This window comes from Carettochelys insculpta, chromosome 5, assembly GCF_033958435.1.
Source record: "Carettochelys insculpta isolate YL-2023 chromosome 5, ASM3395843v1, whole genome shotgun sequence".
Classification (NCBI taxonomy): domain Eukaryota; kingdom Metazoa; phylum Chordata; order Testudines; family Carettochelyidae; genus Carettochelys; species Carettochelys insculpta.
Genome location: NC_134141.1, coordinates 30023160 through 30047307, shown reverse-complemented (window position 1 = coordinate 30047307; position 24148 = coordinate 30023160). Strand labels below are relative to the sequence as shown.

Sequence of the window (24148 nt, the reverse complement as noted above, 5' to 3'; positions counted from 1 at the left end):
GTGTGCTAGCTGAGGAGGCAACCTTGTGCAGGCAGTTTTCCTTGGGAGCCATCTCTGCCTGTTATCCATCCAGGTAAAACAGCCGATAGGTTCAATTTATAACTCAAACGAGTATACACACACACACAAATGAAAGTGGGTGTATTGGGAATCTCCCAACCTGCACTGGCAACACGTCAGTCACCAAACTGTTCAGGATTAATGGCAGACCAAGAACTGGATTAGCAGGACTGCTGCCAGATAGGATCAAGGTACAACCGTTTGTCGCTTACCCAGCACCTAGTTCCAAGTCTAGTGACAGCATTAATGCTTGCATCTTGTAGGCACCAAATTTACACCCAACGTTTTAAAAATATTTATTATTTTCACAACACATCTTGCCCTTCATCATGCTTTTGCACTTGCGAGCTAACATATCAAACTGAAAAGATGAAAATTAGCCACTCTGGAAACCAAGTCCCCCACTATATTTCTAATCAAAGACTAATGACAGAGAAATGAAAGCGAGGAGTATGCACCATTTACACAGATAATAACTCATTTGACTCTTAGTGGACTGTTATATTATCACCAGTTATTTAAATCCATGAGCTATACACATATTTAGTTGCTAGCCATTTCTCCTAAGCCACAGATGTGTCCATAGGTTTGAGTCAAGCCCTGAGCCCAAGGAACTGCAAACTGCATTTCACTGAGATTCTTGAGGCAGCTATGTTTTGGTGGGCTGGGGCCTCCTCGCAGGACAGATGGCAGCACTACCCACCACTGCCATCTCTTCAGGGCTCTCCAAGGGTGACAGCTTTAAGCTGTGCCCAGTGAGGCACAGGAGTCTGCTTGGCACCATCAGATGAGAGATGCTGAAATATGTGCACTCTGACCCCAGTCCCTCCCAGAGGGCACCATCCACTTTCCAGGTTGTGCTTGGCCACTGCAGGCCTTCCACTATAGGGAGGGTAGTATGTAACTTGCCCTGTTACACTACACTCTCTTTGATCATACTGATGGTCTGTAGTCTTGGCTCCACCAGTGGAGTTATTTTGGTTCCACATATACCAGACTAGTTCAGGGCTTCTTAAGCTCATTAAAAGCATGAACCATAGAAGAAACACTCTCATGGCTGCCTCTCCCATTTAGGATGGTGCTAAAACACCAGCTCCCATGATTTTATTTTCCCTCCCTTACATTTATTTATTTAAAAATATAATATAAAAAGAATAAGCCTGTCTGTGTACCTCAGAAATAATTTTAAAACTACTCTATAAATCTACAGCTTCTCTAAACAAAACAAATATGTTCCTAGTGGTGTCAAACCAAACAGTACCACTAATTACAAATACCAGCTTTTATTGCTGTTTTCCTCTCCATCTTCCAAAAGACAAGACTGCAGGCCTTGACTACATCACATTCCTGGGGAAAGGACCATAACTCCCCATACAGAAAAGTAACAAAGGAAAGGATATAATGCATTTCACTTTTAGTCCAGCTCTATGACCAGCCAGTTATCCAGACACCACCAGCAAATGCGTTGAGGATTTCAATGGCTCATGGAAGACTTTCTGGGAATCACTGTACTAGATATCTTGTATTCCATTCCACCAGGGAGTTCATTACTTCCGTCTGTTTTATCATTCATGCTTTTAAGACAGTCTATTTTATTATCATATTATCTTACTATTGCAAATTTGATTCCCACATTTTCTTCAAGGGGAAAGTTACACACATTTCTTAAGCAGCTCAAATGGAATACTGTTAGTTTGAAATATCTAATGTCAGATATATAATTAATAGCCAGCTATGAGAAAAACAGGATTCTTCTATCACTCCCTGTACCAGATGTAAATAATCTCTAGATGCCATAATTTCTGGGTTTGAAGTGTAAATCACATGCATTTGCTCTGGAGTTTCATGGATTCTGTGCATTAAAAAAATCTTAACACAGCTCATCTTATGTCACATTAGTGAATCTAACTTGTCGGTACATAAAGCACCAATCAGCTGCAGGATATATGAGTCCAGCTGTTTGTGCTGTTATGAAAATTCACTTACCTTAAATCACAAAATGTAAACATTTCAAAGTTTGTTTGTTTGCTACACTAAGGTTAATCTAACGTGTTTTAGACAGCACTCAATGTAGGGTTCATTAACTACTTTTCCAATACGAGAAAATGCTTTAGCAATAGCTACCAAAACAAATATTTATTGACATATCATAGTCACCCCTTAAAACAGTAATTGGCAATAGAATTATTTATTCAAATACTTGGGAGCCAAACTCTATAACAGGAATGACTACACTTCATTACAATCTACTTGTCAGCAAGTCCTGAGAATTTACTATCTTAGGATTTCTTATAGTGCCCTGAGTCTCAGTATCAAAGTGCTGTATGGGTAAATCTGCATGGCAAAATCTTGGTGGACTTTATGGAGTGTGAAGGACTCACAAATATTACATACTCCATGTGTTTGTCTGGTTGTGGTAAGTGCATTTATTGTATGAAAATGTGTGGTTCATTCAGAAAGAGTTTGACTGCATGTAGGTACTGAAGAGAACTAAGGTTCATTGGTCATAAAGCACATATATCTCCTGTTTCAAAAATCCTTTTTCTCTGATGTAGTATACCTTGTTCCTATAATTGAGAATAAACAATAGTTTGGTTCAAGAAGTCTGCCTGGTCACTGTTTTTACCTCTGTTCTCTTTCCTATCTGCTTTCATCCAGCCTATTGTTGAATCAACCCCATGTTTTCTTATAATAAACCTAGGCTATGTCTATACTACATGCTAAAGTCGAATTTAAGGCAGTTAGCTCCATTTTACAATGTCACGGTTTTAACTGTAAATACCATTAGCTCAATTTTAGGGATGCTAAGTTCGATATCAAAACATCTTCGAAAGTGGCGGGGTGTAGCATCAAGTTGGAATTTAAAAGTTCTAATTAAAGTAAGTGTGTAAAAGTCAGGTTTATTAACAGACTTTATTCGCCTCCACAGGTATCCCATATGTATCTCACATTGTCCCACAGCCCTCTCCTCTGGCTTCATCCATCTGTGTTGCTCTCCAGGGCTGCGTCTACACGTGCACGCTACATCGAAATAGCTTATTTCGATGTAGCGACATCGAAATAGCCTATTTCGATGAACAGCGTCTACACGTCCTCCAGGGCTGGCAACGTTGACGTTCAACGTCGACATTGCACAGCACCACATCGAAATAGGTGCTGCAAGGGAACATCTACATGCCAAAGTAGCACACATCGAAATAAGGGTGCCAGGCACAGCTACAGACAAGGTCACAGGGCGGACTAGCGCTTCCGGGGCAACAGCTAGCCGCTCCCTTAAAGGGCCCCTCCCAGACACACGCAGCCTGCACAGCACGCAGTCTGCAGAGCCATAGGCATGCACACCTCGAGCGACGCAGTCATGGACCCCCAGCAGCAGCAGCAGCAGCAGCCAGAGGTCCACCCAGCCGCCCCTGCAGGAGCAGTGCTCGCCCTGCTCCATGCCATGCAGGAGGCAGCTGAGCACCTCCTTGCCACAGAGGAGGAGCTGCCCGCAGGGGAGGAGGATGCAACCCCCAACCCTGCAGCACCCCCCCGCCCCCCCCCCGCCTCATACGCCGCCGGCTGTGGAGCTACCCCACCAGCACCGACTGGTGGGAGCGGCTGGTGCTCGGAGAGTGGGACGACGACCCCTGGCTCAGGAACTTCTGCATGAGACGGCAGATATTTCTGGAGCTATGCCAGTGGCTCACCCCCGCACTGAGGCACCAGGACACCGCCATGCGGCGTGCCCTCAGCATCGAGAAACAGGTCAGCATCGCTGTCTGGAAGCTGGCCACTCCAGACAGCTACCGATCCGTGGGCTAGCAGTTTGGCGTCAGCAAGGCCACCGTCGGGGCTGTCCTCATGGAGGTAAGAGGACCCACGGGGGTGTGGGGGAGGCAGCCCTGGCAGGGGAGGGCCACACACACCCTGCACACCCCTCATTGGTCCTCTCCCATGTGCTTCCCCTGCAGGTCGTCCACGCCATCAATGCCATGATCCTCCACAGGCTCGTGAGGCTTGGGGACCCGGATGCCGCCATCGCGGGGTTTGCCACCCTGGGCTTCCCCAATTGCTTCGGGGCTCTGGATGGCACTCACATCCCCATCCGCGCCCCGGAGCACAGTGGAGGACGCTATATAAACTGGAAGGGCTACCACTCAGTGGTCCTCCAGGCCTTGGTGGGCAGCCAGGGCCGTTTCCTGAACATTTATGTGGGCTGGCCTGGCAGCACCCACGACGCCCGGGTATTCCGGAACTCGGGCCTGTGCCGCCGGCTGGAGGCGGGGACCTACATCCCCCAGTGGGAGATCCCTGTGGGGGACACCACCATGCCCCTCTGCGTCATCGCAGATGCGGCATACCCTCTCCGGCCCTGGCTCATGCACCCGTACATGGGCCATCTGTCTGCCAGCCAGGAGCGCTTCAACCAGCGCCTGAACCACGTGCGCCAGGTGGTGGAGCGCACATTTGGCTGCCTCAAAGGGCGCTGGAGGTGTCTCCTCACCTGCCTTGATGCGGGCCCCACCAACATCCCCCAGATTGTGGGCGCGTGCAGCGCCCTCCACAACCTGGTGGAGAGCCAGGGGGAGGCCTTCTTTCACGGCTGGGCTGTGGAGGCCGGCAGGGCCGATGTGCAGCCACCCGCTGCCCCCAGTCGCCAGGTGGACCCCGAAGGGACCCGGGTCCGGGAGGCCCTGCAGGCCCAGTTTGATGAGGCCACGGGGTGAACGCTGGCAGGCCCCCCACTGTCCCCCCCATCCTCCACAACACTCCCTGCCCCTAAGCCCACACCACAGAGCACCCAAGAGCACCCCCTCCACTTTTCTTGTAAATAAAAGCAGACAGTTGTTTGTCAACTCAAATATCTTTAAAACTCTTATTATTATTATCAACAAGACTAACTATTTACAGGGGAATTCTAACATATATATATATATATATATATATATATATATTAAAAATATGGATAACATGAAAGGGGAAGACAAGGAAGGGGAGAACTATTTACATGGGGGGGGAAGGATCAGCATTGTAACAGGGGTCAAATATACAAACTATTTACAACAAAATAACAATAAACGGGGGGAATATATACAAAGGGGAAAGGGGGGGCCACATCCTGGGCCCCACACCCCTAAAGTCCAGTGCTGGGAGTGGGCAGCCGGGATCCCCGCCTCGGCTGCAGCCCTGGATGGGGCTGGCTGGGGGCCAGGCGGACTGGGAGATACGGCCTGCGAGTGTCAGCTGGCCCCAGGTCCCCCTCGGCAGAATGGACCTCGGTGGCGGGTGGCAGTGCAACGGCGGACGGCACAGCGGCTGGAGTAGTTGCTGGAGCAGGCAGGGCGGGCGCAGCGGCGGCCGGCGCGGCATGGGGGGCCAGGTAGTCCGCGATCCGGTTGAATGTCCGCATATAGGCCCCCCATGCCTCCTGGCGCCAGGCCAGCGCCCGCTCCTGCAGGTGGAGGCAGCATTCCTCCACCCGCAGCCGCTGCTCGGCGACCTCCACCTGCCAGGGGTGGAGGGCCAGAAGCTGGGGGTCCGTCGCTGTCGGCTGCTGGTGCTGGGTCTGCCGTCTTCCCCGCTGTGTGGCTGGTCGGTCCTCCGCCGAGGGGCTGGCCTGGAGTGATGGCCCCGGAGGGCTTTCCAGGACCACTGACGCCTCGCCTGCGCTCTCTGGTCCTTCCGATGGTGCAGCTGCGGAACACAGGAGGGGGGGAAGAAGAGTGGAGACAGCCATTATTGTGGGCCCCGAGCCGTGGTCCTTGTCCCCCCACCCCTCTGCTGCAGGTTCCCCATCCCCGTCCCCGGGAGATGCTGCTGTGATGGGGTTCAGAGGTCCCCCTGCACTGCACCCCGTCCGCTGGCAGGAGTGACTCTCACTCACTCAGCAGGTACGACAGGAGAGGTTTATTATACAACAGATGCCCAGTTTCTCACAGATGCGACAGTACAGCAGTCAGAGACGGTCCTTCCAACCCGTCCTGGGGAGAAGACCCCAAGGGGTGCCCCTCTGGGGTGTAGCTTTCTCCCTCCTCAGGCTGGCTGCCTTCTAGCTCTCCCTTCCCCTAGCCTCTAACTCGTGCCCCCGATTCAAACCCAGCTTGGCTCCTCCCTCCTCTTTGCTCAGGGCAGAGGTGTAACCTGCCAGTTGTAGCCCCAGGATCATCCTTAGCCACTGGGAGCTATTCAGCTTGTTTCTCATATCTAGCCTGAGTCTCGCATTTGCATTCCCCCCCCTCCATCACATGCTGCTGCTGCTGCTGCTGCTGGGTGTCCCACCCCCTCCCCCCAGGGGACCCTAGAGGTTCCGCTCCCCCCAGCCGTGGGGATGGGGCATGGCACTGTCGTGCTGGGCGGGGGCAGGGGCTGATTCACTCTTCTGCGGGACATGCCACAGCTGTCCTTGGGGCCATGGTCATCTGGGCATGTGGAGGGCCCTGGTCATATCTATTACCCCCGCCCCTCAACCCCGGGGGTGTGCACCAGGGGGGTACATACCTGACGGTCCTCTCCCATGGTTGGGGGACACCCGGGGGGGCGGGTGCCTGGCTGGAGCTCCAGGACGGCAGCATTATTTGGAGCCCGGTGTCGCTGGAGGAGGACTCCCCCTCCTCCTCCTCCTGCTCCAGTGCCCCGGGGGTGGGCTCCTGGGGGGGCCCCCGGGGTGCGCGGCTTGCCTCTGGGGCGGACTCTGCCTCCGGGGCCTGCTGGGGCTCCTCAGTCGAGGTGTCAAGAATGGCCGGAGGGGAGGAGGTGTGCCAGGGGCCCAGGATGGCCCTGAGCTCCCTGTAAAAGGGGCAAGTGACGGGGGCGGCCCCAGATCGGCCGGCCGCATCCTGGGCCCAGGCGTAACCCTGCTGCAGCTCCTTCACTTTACTGCGGACATGATCCGGAATGCGGGCAGGGTGACCCCAGGCGGCCAGGCCCTCGGCCAGCCGAGTGAACACATCCGTGTTCCGCCTCTTGCGCCCCATTACCTGGAGCACCGCCTCCTCGCTCCAGAGCCCCAGCAGGTCCCGAAGCTCGGCCTCTGTCCAGGAGGGGCCCCGCTGCCGCTTCCCCGTCTGGCTGCTGGGCTGGGAGCCCTGGCTCCCCTTGGGGCGGGTCCCCTGGGGGCGCTGGGGGAGGGGACTGGCGGGCGGCCATCATGGCGGGTGGTGGTGTGTCTGGCTGCGGAGGAGCGTGCAGGCTAGCCGCGTGTTACTGCTGCTGCCTGCACGCTCTCTCAGCTTCCTGCACAGGAAGGCAGGGGGCAGGGAGCTTTAAGAGGCCGCTCCACGCGGCCACCATCGAGCTCAGGGGCTGGAGAGAGCGTCTCTCAACCCCTCAGCTGATGGCCGCCATGGAGGACCCCGCTATTTTGATGTTGCGGGACGCGGATCGTCTACACATTCCCTACTTCGACATTGAACGTTGAAGTAGGGCGCTGTTCCCATCCCCTCATGGGGTTAGCGACTTCGACGTCTCGCCGCCTAACGTTGATTTCAACTTCGAAATAGCGCCCAACACGTGTAGACGTGACGGGCGCTATTTCGAAGTTGCTGCCGCTACTTCGAAGTAGCGTGCACGTGTAGACACGGCTCAGGTGTTCAGGAACTAGGTAACAGGAAGCCTATGAATTTGAATTCGGCACCAGGAAGTCTGTAACTGTGGGGTCATGCTTGTATGAAAGGCTGAGGAACTTCTTTCTTTGCTATCAGTGTGGTTGTGGGATCATGCTTGTATGAGAGGCTGAGAAACTTTTCTTTCTTTCTTTGCAATTAGCACTGTCAGCAAAGCTACCCATCCAAAATAGCCCCAACATGGAATTCATGGTTCTGTCTCTACCTCTGCAAGCTGAGCACTTGGATTTGTTCCACAGCTGGTGCCAGCCTCTGCCCCATCGCATGACATGGCAGCTAGGCTGTTGTGGGGTGGGGTGTCAGGCTTATATGAGAGGCCGAGAAAGTTCTTTTCTGCAGTTTACATTCTTGCAGGGCTCCCTCCTCCCTCCCCAACAGGCACCATGCAGTTGGTCTTTCCTGTGCCCAACCACATCATGTGGGTAGCCCACAACCTAATAAAAGGACGTGCCTGCTGTTCAGTGCGTGTCATATTGCCAGGCAGCACCATGGCATGGCTTGTGTGTAGTGAGAGGTCCAAAGGTGGGAAAGATTTTTGGGAGCTTTCTGCCATTGGTGGGGGGGGCCATGTCAACTGGCTCTGCAGCCGCAGATACCATACCCCCATATGGTGATGAGGAAGCCGATCGCCACATAGTCTGTCAGGGCTGGACCCCCGCCTTAGCAACACTAAGGGGACCATGTCAATTGACTCTTCATCCTCCAATACACCCAACCCCATCACATGGGATGAGGGGGTCCAACCCCCTAACAGTCAGTCAGGGTTGGCTCCCACCCGCCTGAGCAACGCTGCTTGTTGAAATTTGGTGAGCCCTATCCCCTGAGTTGGACAACTCTTTGTAGTGGAGAGGGAAGCCAAAATTTTTTTTCCTAACCTTTTCCTTTTCTAGCCTTCAAGCTTTGGCCCCGTTAACACAGGGAAAAGTGGCTGGAGGGTCAGTTGAGAAGACTCAGACACCTTGCTGCAGTTTAAGCCCATTGCAGACAACTGCTGCTTTTTTTGCCAAATCTTTGATATTTCAGTTATTTCTCGTCCTCTCCTTCTCTTTTTTCAAGCATTGGCTCCCTTAATCCAGGGAAAAGTGGCTGCAGGGCCAGTTGAGAAGACATAGACACCTGCTGCTTTTTGAAAAATCTTTGATGTTTGTAAAAGCATCAGTTGTAAAAGCTAGTGATTTCAGTTAATTTGGCAATCTTTGTTGATGCCCAACTTTTCCTTCTTTCCTTCTGGAAATTGGCCATTTGTTTTCCATGGGAATGGTATGAGGGCAATGCAATATCAGAAAATGACATCACATACCCACAACCACTTGTGGAGCATTTTTTCCCCATACTGCATCAGCAAAAATACCCAGACTGATATGGTGCTGAGGGAACTGTGGGATGGGTTCCCACAATGCACTGCTGTGACAGTCGATATCTGGCGATTGAGTGTGGCAGCAATAAGTTAACTTTGTGAGCAATTTGTGGGGAGGTGAAGATAGTCAAATCTGAATTTATAAAAACCAGTGTTACAAAACCAATTTTGTGCATTCAGACTTCCTCCCAGAACCAAAACCCCCTCCCACGCTCCAATCCCTCAGTCCAGTCTAGAGTCTGCACCCAAACTCCCACCCAGAATCTGCAACTCTTTCTCACCCAAACTCCCTTTCAGAGCCTTTCAGGAACTTAGGCAGTGGCTGTGGTGGATGGGGACAGAGAGGGGAATTCTGGTGGGAGAGGGTGAGCGCTCTGGCCATTCTGACCACCACCAAAATTTCTGCAAACCTGCCACCCCTGATCATTTATACTTACTATAGTAGGAATGACAATGCTCCATGCATCAATGTTGCATCTGACAAAGTGGGTCTTTGCCCACGAAGCGTATGCTCCAATAAATCTGTTAATCTAGAAGATGCCACAGGTTGTTAATGCTCCATCCAAAATTTATTTTTTACACAGAGGGAAGGTGCAGGCTCACATGGCATCTTTCATGGGAAAAATGGATCAAGTTTTGCCCCAAGTTTGAGTACTGCAGCAAGACCCTGACATGACTAGTATGAAACCATCACATTCAAAATGGGCAAAATGCCAACCATTCATACTGTCAGGGAATTGCCTCAGCAGAGCTGGATTTTGCTAATTGCTTTGAGGCTGTTATAATAAAATGACTTAGTATGCGTGGCCGACTCAATTTAGGATAAAGTGGTTTTGCTGATGGCCGCAGATCTGATCCTCTCTCTCCGTATGTAAGCGGCCACAAGTTTGTAAGACTAGACTAGAACACCTTGTCTGAACAACTGTATCCTACTTTCCACATAAGCATGCAATAGGTGAACAGCTTAACTCCTGAATGGATCTGAAAATCCTCCCTCATCCTGGAGCGACAGCTGGACTAAACTATACTGGCAATGTGACCTCATGCAGATTCCCAACCTTTGCAATCCTTCTAGAACCCACAGACACCCCAGCTCCAGGGACCTCCCATTCTCCAGAAGGATGTGAGGATTAGACCTGGGGTTTTGGTGCTTCCTGGGCAAGTGGAGCTGCATGAAGATAGGGCCTGGGCTTTCCAGAACTTCCTGGTCCCTGCCGGGGATGGTACTTTTTAGTCTGACCTCCTCTCTAAGGGTAGGTCTACACAACACACTTATTTTGAAATAACGGCCATTATTTAGAAATAACAATTCTAGTGTCTTTACAATGCAACCACTATTTCGAACCAATCAATGGTTGGCTTATTTTGAAATTGGTGAATCTCATTGTATGAGGACTGGCACAAATTCTGAAATAGCTGTTTCAAAATGGGTGCTGATAAGACAGAGAATAGAGTCTATTTTGAAATAAGCCATAGTGTGTCCAGTGGATTTATTTCAAAATAGGCCCTGTGGCTACATCCACACAGGCTCCTCCCTTTCGAAAGGGGCATGCAAAAATGGCCAATTGAAAACAGCCATGTAGACAGGGTTCCTTTGAAAGGAAGCCCCGATTTGAAAGCGCTCTTCTTCCTAATTTTTTCTAAAGCAAGGCTCCTTTTCAAAGCAACCCCTTATACACGGGTGTTTTGGATTTTGAAAACAGCACATCTGGAATCGCAAATGGCTGGCATTATGCAAATGAGGTGACAAATATACAAATCAGTCCCTCATTTGCATTTTTGATTGGCTGTTTTAGCATGTCCCTTTCAAAAGGGTGGGGCCAGTGTAGATGTAGCCTGTGTGTGTAACTGCTGTATTTCAAAATAGCAAAGTGCTATTTTGAAATGCATTTTTGCGGGTAGCAGCATTATTTCAAAATAATCTCTTCCAAAATAGCTCTTCTGGAATACCTTATTATGAAATAAGGCTGCTGCGTAGACATACTGTGAATAAAGCTAAGGCCTGAATGTGAGAAAGGGAGACTGTAGGGCTAGGTGCAGGAGGGAGAGCTTGGAGTTGGGTCAGATGTGGAGCAGGGAGGCCATGGGTTGAATTTTGAGGGGCAAGAGCACAAAGCTGTGAGAGGGCAATGTGGCAGGAAGAACAAGGGAATCAGTGTGGGCAGTAGGTAGAGAGTTTGTTTGGATCTGCATGTAGCAGGAGAGGGCCTGGAAGCGGGTGCAGACTTGAGAAGGGCCAGCTCTGTGCCCTCTCTTGAGGAAAATTCTGTTTGCACCCTGGCTCCCATTCATACTGTTGCATAGGCACATTGTGGAACTCCTAGAGCAAGAAGAAAAAAATCAATTTCCACCCTGATAAGATCAGAACTTTTTTCTGCAGTAGATTGCTAAATCCAGTTCTACCAGCTGCTCTAACACAGTAGTCTTTGAAGGGAAGAGGAGGATGAAATGTTACATTGTAAAAGATATGGACAGACAGCCATGCTTTCAGGGTTCACAGTGACTTCCACAGTCACCAGAACGTTATTTATTGACTGATAGGAGAGTGCCTTTTTTCAGAATCCCCAGGTATTTCTTAAACAGAGCACTGAAACATTCAGGTGTCCATCACTGTAAACGGAGACTGTGATTTCCTTTGCATTGGTCCTAGAAACAGATTAGGAAAAAACTGAAAGAGAAGAACTTCAGATAGTAATGTAAAGCCTGTTCTGTGGTACACAGAAAAGAGCACACTAGAAATATTGTTCATGTTTATCACCCTGAAAGGTTGCTTCTGTATTGTTGCCAAGGTCTGAATAAGCATTTGTTGTCTCTCTGAGTCACAAAGGTTCAAACACCCGACTTAACTGAGATCTAAGTTTGTATTCATGAACTGCCACAAGTGGATCTATTTTGCTAAAGTGGGTCCTTTCTCTGATCTGTTGAAGCCATATGTAACATTTTCTTCTTATATTTGCTACAAGTCAGTTTTTCTGTAATTTATTAAACAGTTTTTATGTGCACCACAGAGAAGGGCTGTACTACAGATTTTCTTTGCAGTTTACATAGGGAAGGACTACACAAAGTATACATCACCTCATTTGCGAACATAGCCTTAACAGAAAGGCCGTGTCTACACTAGCCAAAAACTTCGATATGGCCATGCAAATGGCCATTTCAAAGTTTACTAATCAAGCGCTGAACTACATATTCAGTGCCTCATTAGCATGCGGGCGGCCGTGGCACTTCAAAATTGATACTGCTCGCCGCCGCGCGGCTTGTCCAGACGGGGCTCTTTTTTGAAAGGACCCTGGCTACTTCGAAGTCCCCTTATTCCTATGAGCAGATGGGAATAAGAGGACTTCGAAGTAGCTGGGGTCCTTTCGAAAAGGAGCCCCGTCTGGACGAGCTGCGCCAATTTTGAAGTGCCGCAGCTGCCCACATGCTAATGAGGCACTGAATATGTATTTCAGCGCTTCATTAGTAAACTTCGAAATGGCCATTTGCATGGCTATTTCGAAGTTTTTGGCTAGTGTAGATGTAGCCAGAGTGACTCATTTGTAAGGAATCAGGTTCCCCATTATATTAACAAAGGGCCCAATTAGCAGGCTTTACTCAGATGTATACTCACCAATATCAATCTCATTTTAAACAGTCTGTGGGACTTCTTGTCTAAGGCTAGGTCTACACTACCCCGGAAGATCGGGTCGATCTTCCAGGGTTCAGTTTCATGCATCTAGTATGGACAAATGAAACTGACCTCTATGGGGTCGTGGTTGACCCCCCTGTACTAGTAAGGGAGGTAGACAGGAGAAACTCTCCCGTCAACCTTCCACAGTAGGGATGGCCAAGTTAGTTGAGCACAGATACATCAATTCTAGCTATGCAATTGCCATAGCTAGAATTGCATATCAGTAGTCAACTTATTTTGCCTACTGTAGATGTAGCCTAAGTACAGCTGTAGTGCTGGGAACCATAATTTTTGTATATTTTATGTTATGCTGTACTGATATTTGACCTGGGAAGAAATGTTTTAATTTTTCACCTGACAAAAACTGATGCTCCATCACTCCCCTTGCTATCCTTCCATCATCTTATTAAGAAAAAGCCAGTACATTTTTAGCTTATTCAAATTCTTGTTTTTCACCAATATAATTTATATTAACAGTTTTAGTGTGGTCCGTGAAAGAGGCTGTTAATTCATACTTCTAATCTTCTAATGCTAGCTAGCTATGTGAGTCTATGATACAACAGCAGAATAAAAACATGGAGATAGAGGAGAATTATTTGCTGGTGAAGTAGTAGTAAAGTGTGTTAAGGTACCTATTTAGAACTCTTTTTTTTTTTTTTGAAACCTAACAATCAAAAGACAGGTAAATTTTTGGGTCTAACCTCGACAGTGGAAATTAATTTACTTTCACTAATTAATTTGGCTAAATGCATTCTAGTTATCTAATTTTGCATTTTGATTTATGCACAACTTTTGTTGAGATAAATAATTGTTTTAATTGGGCTGCATCCTTTTCAGATAATCCAGGGTACTAGAATTTCACTTGACAACACGTTACCTAATTAACCTTAGCTCAGACTACTGTACTACTGGCTGGAGGAGGAGGTCTCCTTGGAATAGCTCCATTTTAATGTAAAGTGAAAGGATTCTGGAAATTTTTATACTGTCGTGGATTATTAAATTTTCATTTTGGTTTAAGATACAGGCATATCTACAGGGGTTGGAGGGAGGAAGACATACATCTACCTTTCCATTTAGAAAAATGATATGGATAGCCAGTGGCCCTGATGTCCCTCAGTCTTCTTCTTTTTCTTTGTTGTTTTTATGTTAACATCATTAATGTGATCACTTAGGGTGCGTCTACATTAGCAAGGTCTTTCGGAAAATCAGGCTCCTTTGTAAAAGAACACATGGAGCACCCACAAACAAAATGCATTCTTTCGATCTGAAATCAAAAGAATGTGGCTCTTCTTCTGGAAGCCTTCTTCTGCTCCTGGATCAGGAAGAGTGCCTCCTTTAAAAAGCTTCTTTACAAAAAAAGCAAGTGTAGATGCTTCGCAGGCCTGGTTTTTTGAAAGAGCAGTCCTCATGGAGCTGGATTTTCAATCCCTGTCCCATTCTTTCTAAAGAGAGACCATCCTCACAGCCCCGGCTCTTTCAAAATTGTGGATCAATCTTTTGATCTGCTTCTTTGTGTGTGGATGCACTCTTTCAGAAGAAGATCTTTCAGAAGAGATCTTCCGGAAGACCATCTTTTTGAAAGATCACAGTATCGTAGATGCAGCCTTAGGACATTTGATTCTCTTTTCAGACTACCCAGATGATGCAGAACTTTACCTTCTGACAGCTTTTCTGACTTTATGTATCTTGGCTAAAACAGAATGCAAATAAAGATCATGAAGAGGCACTGAACAGACATGGGCAGTACCTTGGAAAAGTTAATATCTAGAAGTATACTTCAACTGCTCAGACTCTTCTCTAACCCTGGAGTATTCCCATACAGTCTGCATATTTGGCGTAACACAAGCTTACCAGCTGCATATCTCTGTTACCACATGTCATACCATTTACTAAAGAGACTTTATAAATCAGTTCTGTCAACTATTTATAGTTATACATGTACTAACTTCTCCTTAGACAAAGTTGTGCAAGTCCCTGCTCAATGTGTGAGGATGTAAGGGAAATATCACACAGTACATCCCACTTAGCCAGTGTGGAACAGTAGCTAATAAAGAGTTCTAAAAAAGAGTTCTAAAAGAAACACAGCAACAGACGCTGGGTCCAGTTTTAAAAATCTGGATGCAGATAGCTAGGCACCTAAATCTGTATGCTACCAGCTGATTTATGTATTTTAGTCATGAATCAGTTGAACTGGGCTCCTTAATCATAATTTAGTGCTTAACTTTAGGTAGCTAAATTTTACAGCTGAACCCATTATGACGTGTTAATATGAATGACAAAACAATAATACAGGTTTGTACCTCCCCAAACTATGACTCTCTCATTTGACAACACCTAGCTGGGGCTGTGGACGTGGAGGGGTCAGGACAGCCCACAGAAGGACAGAGAGATGGGGCTCAGGCAGCCCATCTGGGTGGAGGGCCAGCATGCCCTTTCACAGCACTACATAAAGTAAAAGTAAAAGCTGCTAAACTCAAACATGACAGATCAACTCTCCTGTTCCACTTACATATATTCCACTCCCAGAAATGTTGTTTGAGACCAGGCCAGGACTCAGTGAGCGGGGCTGCCACACAACATTCTGTTTGTTTTTTTCGCTGCCTCTGCACATTGAGTGCATGCTGCTGTGGTGGCCCCAGCTCCCAGCCTTGCCATGGTTACAGCCACAGCAGGGGTGGGAGCCAGGGCCATGGTGGCAGTCATAGCAGAGCTGGGAGATGAGGCTGCTCCAGAGCTGGGACCCACGCCTGCTAGGGCCAAGGGGCTGGAACAGGTTGTGGCAGGTCTGAGAGCTGGGGCCAGAAGCAGAGTGGCTAGCTGGGGCTGGAAATGGGGCCAGTGCCACTGGTAGGAGGCCAGCAGCAGGGCACTACCCCAGTCCAGCAAAGTCCCTTGTTCGGAACCAGGCTCGTTCTGAGGGTGCTGGGCCAGGGAGGTCCAACCTATAATAATAAATTACAAATATAGAAATTAGGGTTTATTCTTCAATGAGTGGGTTAGTACACCAGCTGTGCCTCAGTGCCCCAGCTCCCTCCTCTCATCCTCCCCAGGACCCACAATCTTCCAGGGGCTGTGTTTAGAACATATCCCATGATTCCAGAAGGCACTATCACCACTAGCAGCAGGCACATGCCTTCAAAGCCTCACAGTCTTTTGGTGATAGCAGACCCAGGCATGTGAGAACTTGTCTTATCACCAACCCTGAAATCATGTATTTCTGCATCACCAGCTTTCTGCTCAGGTACAATTCTTCTGCCTTCTTAAGCCTCTTCAACCTGTAACCAGATACCACAGCAATTTGCTGGCTTCAATCTCATCCAGAACTTCCTCCACTTCTGTATCTTACTTACCCCTCACTGTTTTTGCATCTCTTCTTTATATCTTTCTTCATTACGTCTACGTTAACCTGACTCCCTCCAGTCTACAAGCCCTCTAAACCTGGACCTCACCTCTACAAACACCTTGCTTCTTACATCTCTCTTTAAAATTGTATGATCTTTCACAGCACTTCATAAATTAAAAGTCAAAGATAATAAAATAAAACCTTTAAAAATAAACTCTCCATTTCCCTTATATATATGGCATTCCCAGAAATTTTGTTTATGTCCAGAATAACTGTTCAATGTTAGATGCAGTCCATCTAACCTTTATTTTTAAGATTGGATCAAACCATGACACTAACTCATCAAAATGTTTAAGTTTAGGAACTAAGTGGTAAAGCTTCAACAAACAAAACAAAACAAAACAAATCATAAAGTTTGCATAATGCCAAAAACCACCCAAACCTCCATTCTGTTCTGGAGCAGTGAAGCCAATTTAGCAGGAGTATGAGATGAGTATACCACCACACTCAGAGAAATTAATTAAATATACCTTGCCTGGAAATGGCTACTTCAGAAAAAGAGTAAATCACATGCAGAAAATTATTTGGGGACTGAGGTCATCTTGTTTTCACTGTAAGGTTTTCAAGCAAATTTACAAACCCTCTCTAGGAAAATGCTTAGCAGCAAATATCAGCATAGGAGCTCTATAAAACCTATAGAAACAATGTAATTATGGAAGGTGTGAAAATTAGACCAACATGTATAGCTGCTGGACTTCTGCATACAAATGGTATTCCTGCTGTCTTTAGGTGAATGGTATTCAATTATAGCTATAATTTTTTCCCTCCTGAATTTAGAAATTTAGCTTACTTCAGTATCCCACCATGAAGCTATCAAAATGTCCTCGTTAGCTGACTGCTCTCTGTAGTAACAGAAATTATCTGAAGATTGTTTCAAACACGGGGTTAACACAATATGAAGTGTGGGGAAGTGGGAATAAAGAACTGAATATGTGGTGTGAGAGCTGTCATGACAAGTCAGCTCTTATCATATAAAATATGAGGGGGAGCAGGGCTCATGTGGCAGAGCTGCAAAGGTGACTCAAGTGGGATTCCCTCAGTAGACAGAGCATCACCAAGGATTGAATTGAAATGTCAGCAAGCTCATTCTGTTAATTCACTTAATACAAGCTGTCTATTCTGCTTATGTTAGTGTAGTGGGCACTAGCTTTCAGCTTTCATGTAATTAAGCCTCCACATAATCATGCTTAAAACGTCAAAGTCGCTTACCCCTTGAGGGGATGGGAATAGCGCCCTACTTCGACGTTCAACGTCGAAGTAGGAAACGTGTAGTCGTTGCACGTCCCGCAACATTGAAATAGCGAGGTCCGCCATGGCGGCCATCAGCTGAGGGGTTGAGAGACACTCTCTCCAGCCCCTGCGGGGCTCTATGGTCACCGTGTGCAGCAGCCCTTAGCCCAGGGCTTCTGGGGATCCATGCTGCACGCACAGGGTCTGCAACCAGTTGTCAGCTCTGTGGATCTTGTGCTGTTTAGTGCAAGTGTGTCTGGGAGGGGCCCTTTAAGGGAGCTGCTTGCTGTTGCCCTGGAAGTGCTAGTCCACCCTGTGACCCTGTCTGCAGCTGTTCCTGGCACCCTTATTTCGATATGTGCTACTTTGGCGTGTAGATGTTCCCTTGCAGCGCCTATTTCGATGTGGTGCTGCCCAACGTTGATGTTGAACGTCGACATTGCCAGCCCTGGAGGATGTGTAGATGTTATTCATTGAAATAGGCTATTTCGATGTTCCTACATCGAAATAAGCTATTTCGATGTAGCATGCACGTGTAGATGTAGCCCATATGTTACATGTAATTTTGAATGAAGTTTCGTTATTTTACAAATGTCTATCATATCCCCCTTAAGTCATTTCTTTTCTAAAATGAACAGTACCAATCTTATTTAATAGCTCCTCGTATGGAAGCTGTTCCATATCTCTAATTATTTTTGTTGCTCTTTTCTGAACTTTTTGCAATGCAAAGATATCTTTTTTGAGATGAGGAGACCACATCTGCAAGCAGTATTCAAGATGTGGGCAAACCATGGATTTCTTTAGCAGTAATAAGATATTCTCTGTTTAATCATTTTCTTAATGTTTCCCAACATTCTGTTCACTTTTCTGACTGACTTGGCACATTGAGTGAACGTTTTCAGAAAACTATCCACAATGACTCCAAGACCTCTCTCTTGAGTGGTAAACAATTAATTTAGTCCCCATCATTCTTTATGTATTCAGGCTGACCCCCATCATTCATAAACAAGGAACACAAACAATGAACAAGGTCATGGAGATATCTGTATCTATCTATCTATATAACCATATCTGTATCTAGCTATCCATACAGTTAAACCTTCTATACATCCATATCTCTCTATCTATAGCCAAATTTTAAATCTTAAAGTTCAAATTGTGCTATGAGTGCAAATGTTTTCATTTTTATAATTCTTTCCGGCTGCATCTTATTTTAACATCTTACCTGAAGTTCTATAGCTAGAGTTCTATTAGCCTTTCCATTATCAAGTTAGACTATTGCTAGAAAAAGAGAGAAATTTATCTGAAGGAAACCGAGATGATATTGAGGTTTATAAAGCCTCAAAAGTAAGTGGATTCAAAGTTAAAGCTGCCTGTAATCTACACTATATTCACTGCTTATGCTTAACTACGGAAATTACAGAATTGTATTTTTTATGTACCAGAAACCAAAAAAAAAACCTACAAATAAAAAAAAGTCAGATTCTACTCTCACCTGCCCTTTGGGTAAATCAAAAGTGATTCTGTAGAAGTTATTAAAATTACACTGATTTTAAGCCAGTGTGAGATCAGACTCAAGCCCCTTCCATTAGATGAGAAGCACTGCTTGAGCACACAGAGTTATGGATGAAGTGGCAGCCTCCACTGTGGCTCTGCCTGTTTAGTTTTTTTCAATAAGTCTCTTCAACTTCTGAAGTATCTCAGAAATTCATGTCTGTGCTCTTCTATGCATGTGAACAGTGACGTGAGTGCATAAAGAATGACAGTCTGTGTGCCAGGATGTTTAGTGCCTGTACAAGATTTGAAAGTGCATTAAGGTGCTTATGCAAATTTCACAAATCATAATTAAACATTTTGCTTCAAGTAAATTTAATTTGTTAACACTACGTACATCTTCCCCTCTGCAGAGTATTTTGCAGAATCGGTGGGCTAAATTCTTCTTCCACCCTGACTTATCCCCAATCTGCTTATCATTAGTGCAGTCGGTAGGGGTCATACAGATCGTATATCAGAGGAGATTTTTTGAATGAGAACATTACATGTAGGTTCTTGTTAATAATAATAAAAAAAAAGGTCAGGGTTTTGAAACTGGATCCATGCAGGCAGATTCTTGTGCCCATGTGGAGCTACACTAAAGTCAATGGGAGTTTGCACAGGTGCAAGGATTCACATATTCACATCCAACTGTAGGATAAACCTAATCACTGCGCTCTCTAGGACTTCATTCTTGTCATGACCTTTGCATGCAATGATTTCTCAGACAAAGCTCCCACCTTCTCCTATTTATGTCTCCCTTAAGACTCACTGCTAACACAATCTCCAGAAACACTAATCCATATCAGTCAGACTTCCACATTTGGTTGGGTAAAAGCCATGTAACAGTCTAAGTTACCATGACCCACCCTGGTTTTTGCGCACCTGTTTTTCAGCTTCCTGGGGAGAGGCTTTCTTTATGTGTTTCCTGCATAGTACTGACAAAGTTGTCAGAAGTTAATAATAGACAATTACAGCAACCTCTGAGAACAAACACACATTAGAGACTGAACCTAACTTGGTTGAGTTCTGAAGCCACAATTAGTCTGGCCTTGGTCACACTATTCATGCAGATTACACCCCCTATAAATCTTGTATGAAATAAGACATGAAATATGGTAAAGGAAACTTAAAATGTGCTTTCAGTGCCATCTCTGTTATTCCTTGTCACGTACATATTTGATTTGCACAAATCAACATTTGTGATTGCTTTATACAGTCAGCCACTAAATGCTTTTCTATCTAGCAAGTGACTAGCCCAACTAATTAAAAATTCTGAAGCAGAGTTTGTAATTTTGTTGTGGGTCATTTATCTGTGAGGCATGGTGCAAACTTTATGTCCTATTTTACACAGAAAAGGTCATTTTCAATGGACAGTGTACTACACTATGCCCCAAGTTTACATATATGTGCAATTAAATGAAAAATTCAATTACAGGCTTGGGAAAATAACTCTCCATCATTTGAGCATACTGACATAACATTGTAGTTTGTAATCTCTAATAGAAAAACTATGTACTGTGGTCCCTACTACCATCATCTGCTCTACTGTTCAATTTTTTTGAAGGTTCAAAGAAGAACAAAGCAGGAGGGAGAGATGGAATAATAAAGCCATTATTGGGTGACATTGCAAACACCATCCTGGGAAGTCCACTGATTGAATTGTTGTGACCCCAAAAAGCTAAGTAGAGATGGCCTGGTTAGTACTTGGATAGAGCTTGGATAAAGACAACAAAGGTGCTACGGGAACTGATGTGAGGATGCTCAGTAGGGAACACTATCAGAATCTGTATTAAACCAACGATCCATCATGATGTTAGGATGTTAAGAGGCGCTACACTAGTGTCTGGGGGTGTCTCTTTCAGCCAAGAAAAAAAATTGAATGTCCTCACCAACCGGGATCAATAATTATTTCATAAAGTGAGTCCTTTTTCTGCCTGCTCCCACACACATATGAAGGTGCTATCCATGTCATAAACTCTATCAATCATGTATCTTTGACCCATACTCTAAATGGTAATATGCTTCAGGCTGGACATTTCTGAGGTTACAAACACATAAGCAACTTTAAATACCCATCAGATGTGTGCCCCGGAAGGATAATGAATGTTGGGAGGTTGGACAAAACCTCACTGAAGCAGATGGGTGTAATCACCACTTCTGTTTAACATACGAAACAGAATGTAAGAAACAAACAATAGGACCAGGTAAGCTAAAATAACAGGAGGCAGCACCCACAAATGGGGACATGATGAAGGCTTGAGCAGAGGCTTAACCATGTGGCCCATAGGGTTTCTTTCTGGACTGATATAGCAAATGCAGCAGTGGGCATATTAACTGCTGAAGCTACGTGAGACATAGAAGGACATGGAGAAGGAGCAAAGAAGCCACCGATAAGGTCAGTAAAGTCCTGGTATTGTAACCCTTAGAAAAAAAATATGCGGTAGAGCTTTAGAGCAAAGTGGTAACTGAAGGAAGATTGTAACTGTAAGCAAAGAAATTATCCTTTTTGAATCTCACTGTGTTCAGGAAGGAGGAGTTTGTACATTCTTTGTAAACAAACAGAACCGCATCTAATATCTGAATCCATCATCAATTTCTGTTCCTAGCAGAAACAATCTCCTAGAGCCCCAAAATTGACTAACTTCTTGGATCAAAAAAGGATAACAACAATTTAAGATCTCAAAAGCTCCAGAACAAAAAGAAAATAAAATGAAACACTGGAGAAGCTAATACCATAAAGCATGTATATCATAGAGTCAGGAGTTGTTAACAATTTTCATTTCAAACTCTGACAGTTTCACAAGGTGGTACTCAGGGATGCTGTCAGCACTGGAGAACTGTGAAGGTCTCTGAGATAGAGAAACTTTTAACACCACCCACCTCAAATAAAGAAAAACAAAAACAGCCTCTCAATTTCCTTTGCTATTAAAATGACAGCTTTTTTTCAAATGTACAATGATATATTCCATTACAAGGAAAGCATAACCTCATAATTTTGGGGCTTTGTGAAAGTTAGGTGTGCTGAAACACCAGTAGCCATCTTTAAAATTTCAGTGATGTACTTTTGCTGTCACATTTCTAAGCAGGTTCTGCTTTTCATGGCCAGTGGTGATTTTAAAGTACTGATAGACACAGAATGATGGACCTTAATCTTATCACACTGAAGGCTCTTTTGGATCCACTGGTAAAAGGAGGTAGTTGCATTAGTGTCAGTGTAATTCTGTTAAGGGCTCCATGTATCTCTGTGGGTTTAAAAAAGCCTTGTGTATTTCTATACATGTTTGAGTTTTTTCAGGTGAGGGAACTTCTATTTCAGAAAAGAGTAGTAGAGATACACACGCATGCGTGCACACACACACACACACACACACACACACACACACACACACAAAGCACTCATCAGTGACCTCTATGTCATATTTCCTGGGACTGACAGAGTTTAAATCATGTCGCAATACATCTTTTTTTATAGTTCCTGGCTGCTGAATCTTGCATGCTGAGTTTGACTAAGCTGATACACACATTCTTCAGGAATGTATGAGTGAGCAGAAATTTTAGACATTCCAAAACTCCACAGAACTGCATTACTTGGATTTTGGGAAGAAATTCCCTGGGACGCCTGAAAATATTGCATTAATGCTGCTCTGAATGCTCTCCACTGACACATAAACGTCTCCTTTTTCTCCTGTTGGAGCCCTTCCTTTCAGGGAACGTTTTACATTGCTATTCCACACACTGCAGTAACATACAATTCAAGGCTAGGAGCAATTTATATTGTTAGTTTTAATCTGTAAATACCACTGCACTTTGAATCCTGGGCATGCTGTCCTGTGGCACTTACGATCTGTTCAGGTGAACAAATGGACAACCTCTAGATTTGTACATATGGCTAATGATGGGTCATTCTCAGTGGAGTGTCCTTGACTCCAGAATGGGTTTCCCTTCTTTGTCTGAGACAGCAAGAATTTGATGACACAGTTCAAGCCTGTTACAAGGTCAAGAGGGCTTTCACAAGGCATGGGAATGGGTCATGTATTAGCTTTTGCGTCAGGTTCGATTAATTTTAGCAAATGGTTTATATCACAAATTGTACATGTGGCTAAGGCATTTTGACAGACGCGATATATAAATAGAAAAAAAAATACTGTAGAAATAAACCTGAACCAGAAGATTCTGTATTTAGCAAACTGCCAGGAGTTTCATGTAGAGATGTGTCTGACAGGTATTAAAATACTAAGTTTCACACCATGTTGTGTTGACCAGCTCAGACCTGATTGGAACAAAAGGGAACACAGAGACACTATCTAGTGCCTAAAGGCTGCTAATTGACTTTGGTCCCGCACACCGGGGTAGGATTCATCCTGATGAGCTGAGCTGGGAACAGGTGATAAGCAATGGTCCCTTCAATCTTTTCTAGCCATGTGTGGACTATTTTCATCTATGTGTGGAATAAATATTTTTATGTGCACTCGGACATGCGTGAATGTGCATCACACATAGAAACAAAAAACCTAGCAGTGGGACCTGTGCTAATCAGCTGGGCAGCATGTGAACTTCTCAAGTGGCTGCAAAAGCGTACAGCTTACCAGGAACTGGGGTGATAAACAATAGAACATTATGTGATGCTCCACTAAGCAGAAGCAAGTTGCATTTCCAGCCACTTAGCAGGACTGCTGGAGAATGCAGTACACTGAATTCCCAGTTGGGGGGCGTGGTTTGTTTTTTGTGGGGGAGGAGGAAGGGGCTAAACAGCCCATTTAACCTGCAGATTTCATCTTCTTTGTGACATGGCACAGGAAAAACCATTTGCCAGCAATTTTCTACCATTCTTCACTGACCCATGGGGAGATCCTCACTTGCTCTCTGTGTGTGTGTGTGTGTGTGTGGTGGGGGAATAAAAAGTTACACTTAGGCCTCTTGTACACCATCACAGGGTAGGGCGAGACTGAGCTCACAGGTTAGCAAATGCACTAAGACTTCCTAAATAGCAATTTAAATGCCCTGAAGTGAAGAGTCAATTGTTTGTGACAGAGAGGAAGTCGTGCTAGTCTATACACTATCAAAACAAAAAGCAGTCAAGTAGCACTTTAAAGACTAGCAAAATAGTTTATTAGTTGAGCTTTTGTGGGACAGACCCACTTCTTCAGACCATAGCCAGACCAGAACAGACTCAATATTTAAGGCACAGAGAACCAAAAACAGTAAGCAAGGAGGACAAATCAGAAAAAGATAATCAAGGTGAGCAAATCAGAGATTGGAGGGGTGGGGGGGAAGGTCAAGAATTAGAT

General features: G+C 45.6%; 1 protein-coding gene across 2 annotated transcripts in view; it reads right to left on the bottom strand.

Moving 5' to 3' along the window:
- Positions 1-24148, bottom strand: part of KDM4C (lysine demethylase 4C) — a 461923-nt gene that overhangs the window by 13195 nt on the left and 424580 nt on the right. The window lies entirely within an intron of this gene.